We start from the raw sequence: 17,223 nt of genomic DNA, 5'->3' as shown, positions 1-17,223 counted from the left end.
AAACCTGAATAAAAACATGTTTAAAAAAAAAAAAAAAACAAAGTTGACCCAGCATGCATGCCAGGTTATATGTTGTGTGTCACATGTCTGCCGGATGCGTTTGCTCTCGGTGTGTGACGAGATGTGTAGTGACCTACATGCCAGGTAGTGACCTTTTTTCTCTCTATTTTTCAGGTGATGACGCAATGGAGGCGGAGGATGGTGTTGTCATGCCAGACATAGGGTTGGTAACACCACATCAACCCGGCACTAGTGGGGGTCGTGGGGTGGTAGGCCACGAAAACCCCCAAGTGCTGCAGTCCATCTTGTCTCTGGCTGCCTATGAGTCCAGCCTTGATGACGACTCTGACGTCCATTTTGAGTTGGATGAGCATCAAGTCCATGTGTCAGGGGTGAGTGATTCTGATGTGGACACTCCTCTGTCTGCGACCCCTGCACTGAGGGATCAAACAGTCTTGGTTCCTCCGCCCGTGGTGGATCGGGACGCAGGGTCACCCTCCACAGCAGTTACTGATGTGCCTGGGACATCACGTCGACGGGGGCATGTAGTCGTGCAGCCGCGGGCGGTGCCAACGCAGCGAGGACCCCCGGTCCTTGGGTCCCGCAGGGGTCAAACCCGGCAACGCGGTCGCCGTGCGCAACCGCTGTATACTGAGTGGGAGCAAGACATGACTGCCAATTCCGAACGGCAGGGGGCAGCAATGGAGAACATCCCTGAGAGCATGGAGCATGTGGCCCGATCTGTGCTCCCCCCTGCTAGGCAGGTGCTTCTCCAGCAGCAGGCGGCACGGTCCACGGCCCGCTCGCTCAGGCTGGGCATGGCGGCCTCAGACAGGGCACGCCAGGCTGAAATGTCATCTCTGCGTCAAGCAATTGCTGCTCACGCAGAGGCGCACATGGATGTCCTGAGGGAGGAGTATGCTTCCTTCAGATACACTCTGGGTGTCCTTATGATGTCCCAGAGGCAGCAGGCAGAGGAGAGGTTTGCACAGCTTGAGCGTACCATCTCGGCTGAGCTACAGGTTTGCCGGGAGGTGCAGCGGTTGTCCAGCCAGGCCTTGCAGGAGGAACTCCGTGTTACACGTGCTACCTTGCAAGAGGAAGCACGTGTATCACGTTCAGACTTGCTGCCGACGAGGGGCAAGCTGCGGCTAGGCGTGGCCAGGCTACTGTGCCACGTCCTCCTTTACAGGATGAGCCAGACTCTGACGACCATCTATCTCCCACATAGGTCGGGCTGTGCAGGCGTTGAGCCCATGGAGGTTTTTTTTTGGCTCAGCATCATCGCATGTGGATGTTGAGCAGCAACCTGTACCTCCCCCCTCCTGGGTGCCTCCTCTCCCCACTGGGTCGTATGTGGCCATTTTGGATTTTTCTTTTAGTTTAGTTAGTTAAGTTTTTGTTTGATAGTTAGTTTAATTAGGTAATGTAGGTTTTCCATTGTTAGTGTAATTAGTTAATAGTTGATTTAGTTTAAAATTGCTAGTCTATTGTGCTTTCATGGGACGGTGTGGTGCTTTGTGGCTTTTGAAGGCATCCACTGTCTGTTCCAGCTGGGCCCTTCAGGCTTGTCTTGTGTATGTGTTTGCTGCTTGGGGTCCTTGACTCGCATATGCCACTCCTGCCTCCCTTATCCATGGGCTCGCAAGGATGGTTCAGTGTTACAGAATATTACACAAGGGCTTTGGACTGTCATATCTGTGGCATGTCTGGTGCTGTGTGACTTGTGTTGACACCCCTAGTGGGGATGATGTTGGTGTTATTGTCCACTGTTCAGCTTTTGCTAGATGGGGTGTGTCATGATTAATGTGTACATTGATTGCTATGCATTGTGTAGTATGTTTCATATCTTTCCTGTACACGTGCTTGTTGGAATTCATGCCATAGATATTGTGTTCCACACTTTGGATGTGAAAGACGGACTGATGGTGTGATTTCTGATGTAAGTCTCTGACATGGTCCAGTAATGAGATGCCTTAAGAGACACGCACAGATGACTTTAAAGCATTAATCATGTGTTTCATGCCCTTTCTGCAGGGGGATGAGCCTCCAGAGCACCTTTGCCAGCAGACATGGCCCATTGGACGAAGGAATTCTGGACCCGTTTGTTGGTGACTACATGCACATGTGTGCACAAGCAGAGGCACAGGGATTGCAGACCCACATCCTAGAACTGCTGACATGTTCCAAGGAACTCCAGGCAAGGTGAGCAGCAAAGGGGGGCCACGACACAGCAAAGCTTGCACCAGGCGAGTTGCACATGCAGGCTTAGTCACAGCACTGAGGGTGAGCTTAGATGAATATTGGTGTTGAAGCACACAATGCAGCTCAGATGTGTTGGTGGACTGATGGCTGTTGATAGTATGGTTGTCTGGAACACATGCAGGGGCAGTGGCACATACCCTCCGGTAAACCAAGGTCCATTGAGGCACTTGTATCAACCATGTAGCCTTCCGAGACATGGAAAGGGGCAGCTCACAGGGACATACAGCAGGGGACATACTCGGGTGCAGTGCATGTCTTTTCCATGTACTTTATGATAAATGCACTGCCAACTTTGTTTCGGTCATGGTGGTACGCAACTTGCTCTGAAGTCATGGCTTGCTATATGGGTCTGTCTGCTTACCCAGGGAACATTGCATGTTGTGTGAATTGTGACACATTGGTGTTCCATTTGACACGCACCCACCAGCGGCTGACTTACTGCATTGACTGTGTATGACTCGTCACAGGGGTGATGTTATATATGGGTACGAAGCATCTGCACCAGATTGTCTGTTTGTAGAGTAGTTTGTTGCTATGGGGCATGTTTGGTGTTGTGTTTTTGTGTAATTGGCACGTACAGGTTGTTGACTGTGGCTCTCTTTGCAGCATTGCAGTGCTCCTGTAACCGGACCTAAGAGTGCGCAGGCAGGAGGCCAGCACTCAAAACCAGAGCTAAGTGTCTTGTTGTTTTTCTTTCGAACTGCTCTGCATAGGCTTGCTGGTGAGTGTACTTATGCATGGATGTATGTGTGGTTCAATTTGGTATGTTTTTTCTCCCTAATCACCCGTGATCCTATGCAATTTTGAACCCTGTACCCTCTACGTGGTGTTGCTGCTTCCCGTACCTATCCAAGCAATGTTCCCTGACCCTCTTTCCCCGCTGGGATTGCGGATGCCTGTGTAAGCCCCGAACTTGAAGGCGCCAAAACCCTAGAGGGGGTGGTTGGTTCGTACCACTCCTGAGCCTGGACTACAGAAGGCCATGACAATGATGTCCAAGTTTGTTTGGATTGTGTATGTGTTCATGCAGGTAGTACATTTTCGTGCATTCCTTAGTTTCATGTGTCATTCCTCCTCCCCTCTCCTGCCACTCATTCCAGTCATCCAGTGTGTCAACACCTGTCCCGACTGCATATCCCTGACCCTCCTTCCCCACCAGGGTCTCAGGGGCCTGTGTGAGTTTGACCTTGCAGGCACCCGGGACATGGTGGGGGTGGTTGTTTCGTGACACTCCCGCGCCTGTACAGGGGACCTGTGACAGTACACATCCGTTCATGGTGCATCATCCTATGTCATGTACCACACATGTTTCACATCCTGTCGTGACATTGTTTTACTGTGCTACCTTGGTTGTTGCATCATTGTGGTAGTACTTGGCCTTTGTGAGGTACTGCTACGTCAAGTCATCTACTGGAGGGTGTTCTGGTTCATTTTTCTGGCTTGGATTTTGTGATTTTGGAAATGAGTGTGGATTCTGAGGGTGCAGGCACCTTTTTACACACAAAGTAGGAGATGGTGACGAAGGGGAAAGGTGATCCTGTGGCCAGGTGGAATTGAGGGTTGAAGGCTCCATGACCCAGGTGCAGTTGTTCAGTGTGTCATGGTCATTTGTGAGGGAGGGGGGGGGGTTGTTGTTGATAGTTGCCTTGCCCTGCAGTGTGATGGGAACTCTGACATTGTAATGGTGGTATCCTATGTACATGTTGTGTTCTGCTGATCAATGCCTGTTCATGTGTTGTGTTTACCTTTCAGGTGCGAGGGGATAGTTGTAGTTTGACATGCTGGGGTGTACACATGGTGGATGTTCACCTGTGATGTGTAGAGAACACTAATGGTCACTTGAGTGCACATGCATATGTGGAGTGCATGTCCTTGCAGAACCACACACTTGCACTCTGATGCACTGCATGTACTCCCACCCTTGCATATCCACGTGTACACTGTTTGCCTTCTGGTGCCCACTGTGTCCCTGCAGCACATGTTCTGTGACCGATTATGGATCCTGTACATGCCTAATTTGCTGTTTGATGTGGTCTGTCACTTAGATGTGATGCTCAGGGTGTGCATCACACACAATGGCTGTTCACTGTGCTGTGCGCTGAGCAGTGTGTTGCAGGAGTAGGACACTGCACACATGAGCTGCAGTGTTGATTTTGCAATGCACAATGTGCATGTAGACAAGCATTCATTGTTATGTTACGTCTACGACTCTTGTAATGCATTTGGAAATGACTTATTTTGGGTGGGAGATTTTGTTGGTCTGTCATTTTATCTGATTCCGGGTCAGGCATCATTGTCTGATGCCACTGTACATTTAGGACATGGCAATGTGTACCTTATCGTTACTGTGTTGGTGTATGGGTATTGCTTGCCATGTCATGTTGTGGTTTGGGAGGGTTTGAGTGACATGACAGTGATGGCCATGGCCTGTTTTGCAGGTGTGTGTGATGCACACCTTGCATGTCAGGGTCATCCGCTTCTCAGAGCAACTAGCTGGGGGTAGATCTCTCTCCGCGGCAGGGCCCTCCCTCTGGAACAGCCTTCCTGCCTCACTTGAACTTGAGGGGAACCATCTCCAGTTCTGGAAGCACCTCAAGACCTTCCTCTTTGCTTCTGCTTTCTCTCTGCCTCTCCCTTGCAGAATTCTTCACTGGAACTGCACTGGAGCTGCAACTGGGCCACTCTCACCGACCTCGGTCCCTGGCCCAGCCACTCTCCACTTGCACTGCCTCCCTGGCAACCCCTGCACTGCGGTACTGTCTCTCTATCCCTGCAGCCCACCCTTCCCAGCACTTGTCTGCACTTACCTTTGCAGTTGCCACCAGCCGACCTATGTATTTTATTTTTGGGCTACTTCCCCTGTACTGCACTCCCCCGCCCCATACGCCTTGCACTTTTCCCTTCCCCCTACCCCTGCACTTGCACAATCTCAATGACACCTGGCCTAGTAGTACCGTTGTCTGTCTTCCCTTGTTCCCCCCTCCCTGCCTCATCGCACCTTGAAATACTTGTGTATAGGCCATATCATGTCATATGTCATATGTGTGCCTTTTGGTCACACGGGATAGCTTGTGTTTAAGTAGCTAGGGATGCAGACGATGTGGCACTTCCATGGCAACTATCTCAGGGTGGTAGGGTTGTGACAGTTGACTGTCTCTTTGTCATCATCGATTGTCACCTGGTATGTGCCAGGCCTGTGTGCACTCCGCAGGGGTGGGAGTTTAGGTGAAAAATGTGGCCACAAGCTGGGTCCGGGCTTCCTCGCCACGTGCCCTGTCCCCTCCCATGGGCAGCGCCAGTGCCTGTGGTTGGGGATGTGGGGGCACCACCATGTCCACCGGGACGCCCTGCCGTGTTGCAACATTGTGCAGGACACATGCTGCCACAATGATCCTGCACACTACTGGTGGTGCATAGAGTAGTTGCCCACCAGAGCGGTCAAGGGAGCGGAAACGTGACTTGAGCACTCCGAATGTGCGCTCCACTATGGCCCTGGTTGCAATATGGGCGGCGTTGTATCTTACCTGGGGTGGTGTGGTGGGGGTTCCGGATTGGCGTCATCATGTGGTTGTTCAGAGGGTAGGCACTGTCCCCTGGGGAGGTGATAATAGATTATTAGGGTTTGGATATTTGTCTGTGTGTGACTTGCATGCATGTGCAAGGGCATTTGTACTGACCTTGGAGTGGAGTCATGTGTCGCCATGCTGCACAGCTTCCAGGGCCCGGCTCAGGACAGACATTCTGTTTATGAAACTGTCATGGGTGGAGCCAGGGTAGTTTGCATAGACAGAGGTGATGATTCCCTTTGCATCGCATACCACCTGTACATTGATGGAATGCCAGTGCTTGCGGTTTCGGTAGATGTGCTCAGTGGCCCTAGGTGGACGTATGGCCACATGGGTGCAATCTATGGCACCGAGCACTTTGGGGAAGTGTGCCACCCTGAAAAAATCCAGGACAACGGCCTGCCTTTCTGCGGGTGTTCTGGGCATGTATATGTGCCTGCGGACTGAGGGGCGCGCTGTCATGATTGCCAGTACCTGGTGCAGGCAACGTGACTGCATGGCCTGTGAGACCGCCCCCACTATGGCAGTGGTCCGCTGAAATGACCCAGTGGCCAAAAAATGCAGGACATTGAGCAGCTTCTCCAAGGGGCTCAATGCTTGGGAGCAAAGGGTGGGGGATGTAAGGTCATCTTCCCACTCCCTGACCAGGTCTAGGATGATATGGGGTGGAAACCTATACCTGCCATAAACCTGGTCGTCAGGCATCCCAAAAAGGCTTGTCCATGGTGCGAAAATGCATGCCCTGACTATTCTCCTCCTCCTGCGGTGTCCCACGATCAGTGCTGCGACAAATGGGGCATTCATCGTAGCTGTATATACGCGTTTGTTGTTTGCGCGCACTTTTATGCTGTGCGCGGGGACACTTCCGCCTGCCTTCGTGTGGCGGACGCGTTGACGCCTGTGCGCGTCTTTTGCCTTGCGCGGGTTTCCCATATTCGGATCCATGAATACGGGTTGTTCGCGTGCGTGTGGGCGTTCCGTGTAGTTCCCTGCAGTACTTCCCCAGTTACGCCTTCTTTTTCACGCGTTGTTCTTCATTCCGCGTGTTACGCCCATTGTTCCGCCCACTTTGGTTGTGTGCGCCGCGCTATATGCGCTTTTGCTGTGCGCGTAGCGCACACCGTGTATGCCTGCGTGCGCCATGGCTGGATTGGGCGCACGGACAGCGGGAAACACACGCAGCATCTTCCTTGAATCGCACGCGTGCGCGTGCGCTGCGTTTCTCACGCTTGCGCTCCCTTGCGCCTGCTTGCGCATGGATTTTCGCCGCACGTTTGTTCCATGAATCGGCCCCTTAGTGTTTTACCAGCCCGTTCAGTTTCTTCAAAAATATGTGGCTCAAAGAATTCTTCAGGTGATTGATTTGTACCCTCCTTTTGAGTATTTCCTTTTTCTGTCTGTGTTTGTTCACCGTTTTGACTGTCCAGGGAAGGAGCTATAGCATCCCCACCTACTCCCTGTTCACTGGTATTCCCCATGCATGAGTCATTTTTCTTAAATCTGTCTCTTTGTTCTCTTGGAGTTTCAGGTTTTCTTATTTCATTTGTACAAATCTCCAATGTTTGATTTAGCTCTAGGTTAAACCGTACCTCTCTTTTAGAATTATTTGCACTTTCTATTACATGTTCATTCATTGGTGCTTTCACTTTTACATCATTAGGCATCTCAGAGTCATTATGCAAAATTACATTAGGGCAATCTGTCTTTTCGGCGTTGTAGGTATCATGAGTACTTAGTCACCTTTCAGAAGAAGCCCCCCGGTCATTGTTACGGCCATCAGCCCCCTCTTTGGATGGTTGTTTTTGCGCTGTATAGAGCTTCCCTATTTGCTCAGCTAACATTTTCACTTGGGCCTCGAGGCACTGGAACCTTTCCATCTCTCTAGAATCCTCTTTCTGTGGCCTAGGTCGATATTGGTTGTTTTCCCCCTGATTGGATCTATTCTGATACCTCTCAGGTGAGTGATTTCTATTGGGATGGTTCCTGAACTCTTGATTCATTTGTGGAGAGGAGCGGGGTGCACTCATCCTTTGGTTGTAGTCCCCTGGTGGGGAATCATTGTACTGACGTGGAGTATAATTCATGTTCTGTCTCATGTCCTGTCTCTCATGTTGTGGGTACTGACCCCTATGTTGATTCCCATTATCAGCAAATCGATCCACATATCGGGGTCTATCCTGATTACCATATATCATGGTGTTGGGATCAAATCTGCTCTGTGTTCCCAATGTCTGGTAGGGACCCTCATTTCATTGATCTTGATTTTGTCTTTGGTTATTAATCATACCTGACATATCAGGCCGATATCCTGCCCGGGGTCTATCCCCTAAATACCTAGGGCTGATGAAGCCCTCCCTATTACTAGGATCATGTGATTGGAACATTGGTGCAGAGTGTGATGACCTTTGTTGATTAACCCTTTGTTCAGGTGCCGAATTATTTTTACCTGGACTTTGAGCAGACTCAAAATGTCAAGGGACATTTCGGCTGACATGATTTCCATCACTGTGGCTGAGGGTTCTTTAGATTTAGGTCTAATATCTTTCATTTTATCACTTTCTCTACCCTGACAATAGAGTACCTCATATAGTTTTGTGCTTTGATGTACAATCCATTCAAGGGACTTGTCACGGTCAAATTCACGGACCAATTGTGATATGATGTCTGGACTTTGAGCAGACTCAAAATGTCAAGGGACATTTCGGCTGACATGATTTCCATCACTGTGGCTGAGGGTTCTTTAGATTCACCATGATGTATGATGTCCATAGAAGTAGGCAGTTTTAAACTCATTGGAATTGGGGTCAAAAGATACATCAAAGCGAGAAAATGCCCTTTTTAAGTCCTGTAAAAAATGGCGAGGGGATGTGTTAGGCCCAGCAGTGATTGTGTAAGCGACTTTCTTTGCCTCCGGTAATGACTGAAAAGGAGAAAAATGACGCCTAATTTCTTTTTCAAACTCCACCCATGTCATATTCTGCTGTTCATTTAATCCCCTTATGATGCTGGGCGTCGGGGCATCTAAAGTTAAATGAAAATATTGTCTGTACTGTTCCTTAGGTATCTGGAGTGCTTTAAAAATGTCATGAACCGCTTCTAAGTGATCCTCAATGCAGCATTCCCCCCCCCTTTTTAAATGGTTTGATCAGGGCTTTAATGGATTTCATTATTTTTATGGGGCTACTTGTTGCAATGCATGGAATTGCACCACTTTGTGATTCAATCCTTGTTTCAGGTGTATGGGATTGGTGGCTGCCCCCAATGGGAGTATCAAATCCCCCAAGGGCGCTGCAACCAAGTTCAGTCACCGGCCCAGTCACTGGAGCACTAGCTCTTTGGGCAGAACTAGAATTCACCTCCACTCCATTGAATGTGGTACCCTGCCGTCTCTCCTGGGACCAGGGAATGCACATTTGTTGTTCTAAGTCTTTGCACCTTTTAAGGAGCCTGCGTGCTTCATTTTGCAGATAGTTGTTTTCATCACTCATTTTATTTATTACCTCCTGCATGTCGCACATTTGCATTTGGCATTCATTGAATTCTTTGTTTCTCTTGTCTTTTTCTTGAATCATTTTAACCATTTCTTGCTCTGCACCTTGGAGATCACTTTCTTTCATTTCTGAAACAATCTCATCTTTATCCTGTCTAATGTGGTCCACTAAGGCTTTTAAGTGTACCAATTCTTGCTCACTGTTCTCAAATTGTTTCTTGCTTTTGGACAACTGAGCATCAAAATCTCTGCATTTTAATTGCATGTCTTTTTGGCATACATCCAATTCTGCTCTTAACATCTCCTCCTTTTTTGCTTGCCCCATCTAAATCAGTCTTTAACCTGTTAATTAGCTGGTTATCATTTTTTTGCATTCGCAGGGACCTATACAAAATAAACCAGATCTTGGCGCATAGCCGTATTAAACAGTCATTTTCTGAAGTTTTATCGGCTGCATTCAATAACCTTGTAAGGCAGACCTGAATTATGTTTCCTTCTGCAAAAATATTGTCTAGTTTTTCTTTCTGCACCTCACCCTGAATGCAGTCATGCCATTCCAAGGTACTGTTCGATGACCACGTCCCATGTGCAAACAACTTTGCCTCTAAATATTGCACTAGGTCTGAGAATGTGGTTTCCCTTTGTGACATTCTGAAATTCGTTTTTAGTAACACACTGTTTTTATAAAATGGGTTCCCTTAATGTACAGATGGCAATGTGAAACACACTTGCCACGCCCAGAAGGTGCACTGTGATCACTTTCCCAGCCTGCAATGCACCATAAATATGTTGGGTATTTTGTATAGATCTGGGGCCTAGCGGTATTTTCTTACCGCCAAAATGAAAATAATTCAGTAATAATCACTCTTTGCATTCAGATTAGATTTGGTATATAGTACTATAGTATACATACATCATTTCAGCACACTGATACATTTAGTGGTATACATTATGTTGGTATGCATTATTGGTGGTATTTATGGGTGAGCATAAATCCTTTGTTTTATATATGTGACCAAAGTATCCAGAACCCCTTATTTTTGTTTAGTTTGTTCATGTGATCACTAGTGAGACCTCAGGCTTGCATTTCAGAAACACCACATTTCCAATTGGAGTGTCACCATGGGCTGTTCTCACTGACTTATCTACGACAGCAAGCTATATGTGGTATTTATCACCAACTTATTTACGTTTGGTGAGCTATGTCCAGGGCCTCTCTTTCTGCCCGACTCATAGACCTATTTCATTTTGTTATTATTATGTTCCATTCAGAAAACACACACACACTCATACACTGAATGGATTCATGCACACAGCTACTGCTATGTCTTATCTTTTAGCAACTTTTAAAAATGACAATTGCACTGTGCAAAGATCTTCCCATATTACCAGTGTTATAATGATAGATGCACAAAGGACAAGATAAAAATGAAACACACTTCCCGCCTGCTTTCAGATAATTTTTTTGTATTATAAAACTTGCATTTCAACACAAGCTTACTCTTTTTTTACAGAAATAAATGGAAAACTCACAGTAACAACATTATCTGTAACAAAATGAAAAGAGAGTGGCGAGGAACAAGAATTCAATTTGCAACATTAAACATGTGGTTAAAACACAGGAATCTCCTCTCCTACTCTGACTGAATATTTTCGCACACATACACCCAGCCCCCACACTTCAGCGAGATAATTACCAGGCTTGTTCAGCATGTAACTTCTTTGGCTGCTCGCCTTCTGGAGGGGTTCACCCAGCAAGGACAGGCATTTGCTGTCACTCAAACTGGGACTTGTTGACTGGAAATCCCAGCCTCTGTAGCAGTATTGAATCTGCTTTAGGAATCAGGCATCCCCAGCTATCAACCCAGTCCTTCTCCGAGCTGTGTCAAGATGTCGTCTCTTAGCTTCTTCCCCGAGATTATACATGAAAACTCTGGTTACCTCCTACCAAAGGATCCTAACCAATAAAATTCTATCATGTCCTATCCACCCTCTGCACACAATAGAAATCTTTTACAGTAAGCAACTGTAACAAAACTGATTTCCTGCTATTCGAATCCTTGCTTCCTGCAAATACTGTGGACAAAGCAGCACAGAAAAACAAGAAGAAAAAAAAATCTGCACACAGTCTGAAATGAGTTTCAGCCTGCCTCATTTTGCAGTGGAGAACACATTATATTATTAAGAAGTTAGAATCATGTTAGTACGGTTAATTATATTAGTTCATTAATCTTCAAATGTGTCTCTTGCAACATAGGCATTTCAGATGAAAAGAAAAAACAAATGGTGTGCATTTTGAATATGAAAAATAAAATGCGCTTTTAAATGAGAAAATGGTTTGTTTTTAACCTGTGTAGCCTGTCTTCATTTATATATCCATATCTTTCACTGGCAACACATAGCTTGAAGCAATTGCATCAAACCCATGCAGTGGCACTGCATAAAAAAAACTGGTCATGTTGTTTATTTCTTTTTTCACAAGCTAAAGCTAACATTAACATTTTTATACATATAAGCATGTATACTGATTTGTACCGCAACAAGTTTGGGATGTGAGGATAGAATGACTGTGACATCAGACAATAATTGGGATCAAAGTGCCCTCCCAATGCACAGACATCCTAAGAGAATTATATATATATGAATATATAGGATTATTCTAATTTTGTTGTCAATATATAGAATTGTAAATGCTTACGTGCCAACAAGGGGGATGTTCTCAACCGCAGGTTTCCAAATGAGCGAATGCTGAGGTGGGAACAACACATTGTTAATACTCAACACACTTTACATTGTGTATATCCCACTCACATCATTTTCCTACCTCTTGAACTTGTACGGAGGTGGAGGTGGAGAGGCGTGTTATGGCAGAACCACAAACAAATAGAAATACCTGGCATCCTGACATCTTTTCCAGAATGCCTCCATGTGTCTCCCTGCACCCTATGTAAACATCTACTGACCTACTGCTAACCTCCCTTGTGCATGTTGCCTCTTATGTAACCCTTTGTGGTGTTGCCCGATTAGTGCAGGTTTGTGCTAGTTACAGTGATTATGGTGATAGTTGAGATGTGCTGTACAACCTGTAATGTAAATTGAAGACAGGCACAACCTAAAGTGCTAATAAGGGGTTGGAGTGTAAACTGCAACAGTTAAACCTGTGAGTGGTGCAACCTGTAAGTATGTGATGGGCTTACACAGCTCAATTAAGAAAGTACCCTTACTTCATGAGGCATTGGGCTAGTGCAGCACCTCAAGGGCAATAGGCAATTGCTTGCTGTTGGGTATTTTGTATAGATCTGTGGCCTAGCGGTATTTTCTTACCGCCAAAATGAAAATAATTCAGTAATAATCACTCTTTGCATTCAGATTAGATTTGGTATATAGTACTATAATGGACATACATTATTTCAGCACACTGATACATTTAGTGGTATACATTATGTTGGTATGCGTTATTGGTGGTGTTTATGGGTGAGCATAAATCCTTTGTTTTATATATGTGACCACAGTATCCAGAACCCCTTATTTTTGTTTAGTTTGTTCGTGTGGTCACTAGAGAGACCTCAGGCTTGCATTTCAGAAACACCACATTTCCAATTGGAGTGCCACCATGGGCTGTTCTCACTGACTTATCTATAACAGCAAGCTATATGTGGTATGTATCACCAACTTAATTACGTTTGGTGAGCTATGTCCAGGGCCTCTCTTTCTGCCGACTCATAGACCTTCGGCAGCAGGCTATTTTCATTCAGAAAACACACACACACTCATACACTGAATGGATTCATGCACACAGCTACCGCCATATCTTATCTTTTAGCAACTTTAAAAAATGAGAATTGCACTGTGCAAAGATCTTCCCATATTACCAGTGTTATAATGATAGATGCACAAAGGACAAGATAAAAATGAAACACACTTTCCGCCTGCTTTCAGATAATTTTTTTGTATTATAAAACTTGCATTTCAACACGAGCTTACTCTTTTTTTTACAGAAATAAATGGAAAACTCACAGTAACAACATTATCTGTAACAAAATGAAAAGAGAGTGGCGAGGAACAAGAATTCAATTTGCAACATTAAACATGTGGTTAAAACAGGAATCTCCTCTCCTACTCTGACTGAATATTTTCGCACACATACACACAGCCCCCACACTTCAGCGAGATAATTACCAGGCTTGTTCAGCATGTAACTTCTCTGGCTGCTCGCCTTCTGGAGGGGTTCACCCAGCAGGGACAGACATTTGCTGTCACTCAAACTGGGACTTGTTGACTGGAAATCCCAGCCTCTGTAGCAGTATTGAATCTGCTTTAGGAATCAGGCATCCCCAGCAATCAACCCAGTCCTTCTCCGAGCTGTGTCAAGATGTCGTCTCTTAGCTTCTTCCCCGAGATTATACATGAAAACTCTGGTTACCTCCTACCAAAGGATCCTAACCAATAAAATTCTATCATGTCCTATCCACCCTCTGCACACAATCGAAATCTTTTACAGTAAGCAACTGTAACAAAACTGATTTCCTGCTATTAGAATCCTTGCTTCCTGCAAATACTGTGGACAAAGCAGCACAGAAAAACAAGAAGAAAAAAAAATCTGCAAACAGTCTGAAATGAGTTTCTGCCTGCCTCATTTTGCAGTGGAGAACACATTATATTATTAAGAAGTTAGAATCATGTTAGTACGGTTAATTATATTAGTTCATTAATCTTCACATGTGTCTCTTGCAACATAGGCATTTCAGATGAAAAGAAAAAAAATGGTGTGCATTTTGAATATGAAAAATAAAATGCGCTTTTAAATGAGAAAATGGTTTGTTTTTAACCTGTGTAGCCTGTCTTCATTTACATATCCATATGTTGCACTGGCAACACATAACTTGAAGCAATTGCATCAAACCCATGCAGTGGCACTGCATAAAAAAAATGCTCAATAACACATGTCTTGCTGTACCACATTGTAGCAATGCACCAAACCTATGCAGTGGTGCTGCATGAAAAAAATGCTATACATTGATCCTGTGTAGTGGCGCTGTACTCCAAAAACACACCAAACAATCCTACATATCCCCTCCTTTTTTTGAGAATTTGGCTAATCCGAGCCACAATTGGAAAAAATCCAACTTGCTCCTTTTCTTCTTTCAAAATGTAACAATCCAATACAATTAACATTCTTGTTGCGAAGATGAAAATTGAAAAATTACTGTTCAATCAACATAATATTAAAATCTGAATTCATCAATTCTTATAAAATGTTCTACATTTGCCTTCCCAATGGAAGTGTCCATAGTCCAGTGTTTCAATTTTATACTTGAAGTCAATTGAAAATAATAAAATAAAACAACTAACTAAAACAAATAATTAACATAACAGATTAAAACAATTAATTAAAATAATAAATACGTGGAATTCCATATGCCAGGACACTTGTCTGCCTCTTTTGGTTCATTCGGGTACTCTTTCATCTTGGTACTCTTGGATCCTTTTCTATAGAAGTCATCTTTTCTTTGGCATTCCGGTTATTTTGTCTTCACCTCCACCCGGAGGCAGGCATCTTTTGTTCTTCATCCAGGGGACTCCAGGACTCCATCGTCTCCCGTGACCTCCGGTACAAATATGTTAATATTCTAAATCAAATAGAAAAGAAACAGATTAAGTATATAGCACAATACTAATTTCACCCTTTTGCCAAAATAAAACACGCCTTGTAAAATATCTCGCCCTTTTTCTTTCGCCTTCTGAAATTAAGCACAGGTTATAGAGAACAAGCATACATAAAACAACATTCAATATTAAATGCATTTTCATTCTGCACACCGACCATGAGCTTCCATTATTTTTTTTTATTTATTTACTTTTTATATTATTTATATTTTATATATATTTACATATATTACAGTAATTATGTACCATTTCAACCATCTTTTTGTTTTACTTCTCTGTCACTGCCTCCTGACTAGACATAGTCACTCCACCTTTTTATGTTCAAGGGACTTTATCTGTTTCTACATGCTCAAGCTGCCTGATCTCGTGTCTGGGATGGAATGGCTTAATCTGATTTACGTGCACAAATTGCTCTATTGTTGTTTCACCTTCAGTCTTTAAAATTTTATAAACTACAGGAGAAACCTTATCTAGAATTCGAAATGGCCCCTGCCAGGCTGCTAGAAATTTAGAATTTTTCTGTTTACTTTTTCCAAAATGAAACTTATACACCTGATCCCCTACACTGTATTCTCTCACTGATGTTCTTTTATCGTAGTATGACTTTGCACTGTCAGCAGCTCTTTCTAGATTTCTCTGCACAAAAGCAAATGCATGTTGCAAATGCTTCCTCAATTCATCAATGTACTCATGAACTGTGGATACACTCACAAGAGTCTGCTCATGTGTTCTGTATAGTAGGTGTTGTGGTAACACCATTTTCCTACCTGTTAAGACCTCATGTGGACTAATAGCTGTTGCTTTGGCAGGAGTTGATCTGATTGCCATCAAAACCAACGGTAAACGTAAATCCCAGCTGGAACCTGCTTCTGCCACAAATTTCTTTAATATGTCCACAACAGACCTTTTGCTCCGTTCAACTCCACCTGAAGAGGCTGCCCGATATGCAATATGTAGTTTCCTTTTCACACACAGTATTTGCCATACCTTACTCATTAGAGTACTTGTGAAATGACTTCCTCTGTCTGACTCAATTCTTTGTGGCAACCCAAACCTTGAGAACACATGGTTCACCAGCAATGTGGCTGCTGTTTGCGCACTACAATCTGGTGCAGGAATACATTCAATCCACTTCGACATCAAACATATCACACTTAAAATGTAACGGTTTCCTCTGCTCGACCTTTTTAAAGGGCCTACATAGTCTATTTGCAAATCTGACCATGGAAGAGTTAGGCCTCTTTTCATCAATGGGGCTCTATGCATTGTTAAAGCAGGTTTAAATTGGGCACATACTAGACATCCTCTAGTATATAATTCCACATCTTGGGACATATGTGGCCAGTAAGCATAATCTTTTAGTATTTCCAATGTTTTTGTGAACCTCTGTGGCCTGCAGTTATTGCATCATGTGCATGTTGTAGCATTAGCCCTCTGAATGAAAGGGGTACCACCCACTGTATTTGCCCTGTTATGGACTCTCTAATCATGAGTCCATCCTGCAGTCTAACTCGTTTTTTATTCTTTAATAGCACCCTCAACTCTTCTTTTCCCATACAATAATTTTCTGTTAAAGGGTTTTGTTCAGGATCTGTCAAATGGTTATAATAGATTCCCAAAATTCGATCATTCTTTTGTGCCTCAATCAAATCTTGGTCTGGCATATCATGACCCCACGGTACCACTGGTTTATCTACCTCCTTTGGTGCTTTAGCACGTGTTACTGCATCAATTTGTATTTCACCCAGTAAATCATCTATAGGTAGCAATTCTCCCATCACAGCTCCAATTTTATCCAGGTGGTCTGCCTTATCATTTCCCTCCTTATCCTCTCTGGGTATTTTTAAATGCCCACGAATTTTTCTCCAGTATATTGTCAAATAATTTTCTGACACCAATTTGTCTATGGCTTGTATCATTTTTCCATGTTTAAGTGGCTTTTTGTTGTATGTAACCATGCCTCTCGCTTTCCAGCCAGGTCAATACTCCACAAAGCTATTTCGTGCATAGTCAGAATCAGTCACCAGGACAATTTCACTGAATTTATTATCAACTGCAGTAGCAATTGCTTTATAAATGGCCGCCAATTCCGCCACTTGACTGCTTCTAGCTCCAATCCTCATCCCTACACTGGGGATGCCTTCACATTTCAACCAGACATTCCCTATTCCTGACACTAATTGTTTATTACTGTCATTTTCAATGTGAAAAGCACAACCATCCACATATACAGTT

Source organism: Ambystoma mexicanum, chromosome 4q (assembly GCF_040938575.1).
Source record: "Ambystoma mexicanum isolate Mex_15411 chromosome 4q, UKY_AmexF1_1, whole genome shotgun sequence".
In the NCBI taxonomy this organism is placed as follows: Eukaryota; Metazoa; Chordata; class Amphibia; order Caudata; family Ambystomatidae; genus Ambystoma; species Ambystoma mexicanum.
Note: the sequence above shows the minus strand (reverse complement) of the source record.